Below are 3482 nucleotides of genomic sequence, written 5' to 3' on the forward strand. Positions count from 1 at the left end.
TTCGGAGCCTTATCGCCTTGAAAGCAAAGTTCAAAGTTACCCAACTAGTCCTAGAAGCAGGATTAAATCCCAGGGCCTTCAGCTTGTGCACTTGCACCAACCATACTGGTGTCCTTGGTCTTCCCTGAATTTGCCACATGTGCTTCTACCTCAGGGTTGTTGCCCTTAGTGTTCCTTCTGTCTGGAACGTTCATTATTTCCTCCCAGTCTGTGTTCAAATATCACTATATCAGAAAGACCTTTCTTTATCCTTGACAGATGCCAAAACATGTAAAGACCCCCCGAAAATTTATCTATTGATGACAACATTTTTTTAGGTATTATGTTGTATATGCATTTTTGGATAGTGAAAGGAAAAATTAAACTCTGTATTGTAATTTAAGCAATTAAAAATAACTATCTTTTATAAAGTTCAGTTATGCTAGGTGAATAAGTTTTAAAGATGTGCTGTACAACGTAGTGCCAGTTGTTAACAGGATGGTATTGTGCACTCCAAAAAACGAAAACAAAAGGACACAAGGAAACTTTGGAAGGTGTTGCATATGTCTATTATGTTGATTGTGGTGATGGTATCATGGGTGTTTGCACATGTCCAAACTCATCAAATTGCCCACATTAAATATGTGCATTTCTTTGTATATCAATTAGACGTCAATAAATCTGTTATAAATAAATAAATAAATAAATCCCAGGGCCTTTCCAACATGACAAAACTGGCGGAAGGGGGCAATCCATTTATTCGAGAAATATTTACTCAGCACCTACTGCAAGTCATACTGTGTACACAGAGAGAGCAACTGACAAGGTCCCAGGCCTTTGCGGGAAATGGGGGGGGGGGAGGCATGAGGGAATCACCAAATAATCACAAAAATAGACGTGAATTAGCAGCTCAGAGGGGAGGTGCAGGAAACCAAATGCACAGTCCAGACTGGGAGCTGCCCACGAGCACTCCCTCACCTGGCAGGCACCAAAGGCCTGAGCCACCTGCTCCTAACTCGACTTCCCTTTCAAGCTGTGTATTCCGCTGAGGCAGGACAAGTTTTAGAGTCACATCTTTCAAGAGATGCAGCAAAGGTCCTTTGAAATTGCCTGCCCTGCTCTTAGCACCTTGTGCCCAGAGCTCAGCTATGTCAAGAATGACCCCTGCGCATTCCCCTGGCTGGGCCACCCAGGGAGTCACATTCCAGCATAGTGGGAGCAGCTCGATGGGCGACAGCGGGGAGCCCTGGAGCCCCATGTAGACAGTGGCCTTGAACCAAGTACCCAGGCCCTGGGGAGACTCTGTGTGGCCTTGGATGCAGAAAATGGAACAAGGCTTTCAGGCAGCCAAGGTCAGGTCTGCTTCCCCAAACATGCATAACATTTGCTGTGAGCTACCATGTCTTGAGGCCCCGAGCTGGGCACTCTGGCGACATTATCCAATTGATTCTTCTCAGTAGCTCTGGCCCACCACCCTGGGTTCCCAGGTGAGCACCAAGAAGGGAGCTGACTTGCCTGAGATCACACAGTGCCCTAAGAAAAGCATTGACATCTGGACCTTCATCTGACATCCCAGGGTCTCCTGAACCTCAACTCAACCCTCTCCACCCCCTGAAATAATCACTCTACACCCATTTAGTGAATATATTTTTGGAAGTCAGACTCTGGATTCATTTCCTGGCTCTCGACTTTCCAGCTGTGTGATCTTAGGCAAGTTTCCTAACCTCTCTGTGAAAGTTTCCTCCTCTATAGAAAGGTGCCTAAAACTGTGCCTACCCCAAAGCGTTGCTGTGATGATCAAATGAGACAAGATAATGTAAAAGTGGTTATAACAGGGCTTCCCTGGTGGTGCGGTGGTTGAGAGTCCGCCTGCCGATGCAGGGAACACGGGTTCGTGCCCTGGTCCGGGAAGATCCCACATGCCGCGGAGCGGCTGGGCCCGTGAGCCATGGCCCCTGAGCCTGCATGTCCGGGGCCTGTGCTCCGCAGCGGGAGAGGCCACAACAGTGAGAGGCCTGCGCACCGCAAAAAAAAAAAGTGGTTATAACAGGCCCAGATGATCATTAGCCCTCAAAAACTGGGAACTATTCTTATTGTATAGGCTATTTTTTTTTTACATAAAAGGGTTCATATCCAACTACTTTATACACTTGGGGCGGGCACCTTTCCAGGTAACACATAGAGATATACTTCCTTATTGTAAAAACTTCATAGTGTTCTTTTTAAATTTTTTTGAATTTCATTTATTTTTTATACAGCAGGTTCTTATTACTTATCTATTTTATACATATTAGTGAATACATGTCAATCCCAATCTCCTAATTCATACCACCACCACCAAACCCCCACCCACTTTCCTTCCCTGGTGCCCATATGTTTGTTCTCTACATCTGTGTCTCTATTTCTGCCCTGCAAACTGGTTCCTCTGTACCATTTTTCTAGATTCCACATATATGCGTTAATGTACGATATTTGTTTTTCTCTTTCTGACTTACTTCACTCTGTATGACAATCTCTAGGTCCATCCATGTCTCTATAAATGACCCAATTTCGTTCCTTTTTATGGCTGAGTAATATTCCATTGTATATACGTAACACATCTTCTTTATCCATTCATCTGTCGATGGGCATTTAGGTTGCTTCCATGACCTGGCTATTGTAAATAGTGCTGCAATGAACATTGGGGTGCATGTGTCTATTTTTTTTAACATCTTTATTGGAGTATAACTGCTTTACAATGTTGTGTTAGCTTCTGCTGTATAACAAAGTGAATCAGCTATATACATACATATATCTCCATAACCCCTCCCTCTCGCATCTCCCTCCCACCCTCCCTTATCTCACCCCTCTAGTTGGTCACAAAGCACCAAGCTGATCTCCCTGTGCTATGCAGCTGCTTCCCACTACCTACCTATTTTACATTTGGTAGTGTATATATGTCCATGCCACTCTCTCACTTCTTTTTTTTTAAAATTATTTTACTTATTTATTCATTTTTGGCTGCCTTGGGTCTTTGTTGCTGCATGCGGGCTTTTCCTTAGTTGTGGCAAGCGGGTGCTACTCTGCATTGCGGTGTGCAGGCTTCTCATTGTGGTGGCTTCTCTTGTAGCAGAGCACGGGCTCTAGGCACACGGGCTTCAGTAGTTGTGGCACACAGGCTCAGTAGTTGTGGCTTGCGGGCTCTAGAGTGCAGGCTCAGTAGTTGTGGTGCATGGGCTTAGTTGCTCTGTGGCATGTGGCATCTTCCTGGACCAGGGCTCGAACCCGTATCCCCTGCATTGGCAGGCGGATTCTTAACCACTGAACCACCAGCGAAGCCCTCACTCTCTCACTTCTTCCCAGCTTACCCTACCCCCTCCCCGTAACCTCAAGTCCATTCTCTAGGTCTGTGTCTTTATTCCTGTCCTGCAACTAGGTTCATCAGAACCATTTTCTTGTTTTTTTTTTAGATTCCATATATATGTGTTACCATACGGTATTTGTTTTTCTCTCTTTTTTTTTAA

This window comes from Lipotes vexillifer, unplaced genomic scaffold (genome assembly GCF_000442215.2).
Source record: "Lipotes vexillifer unplaced genomic scaffold, Lipotes_vexillifer_v1.1 scaffold875, whole genome shotgun sequence".
In the NCBI taxonomy this organism is placed as follows: domain Eukaryota; kingdom Metazoa; phylum Chordata; class Mammalia; order Artiodactyla; family Lipotidae; genus Lipotes; species Lipotes vexillifer.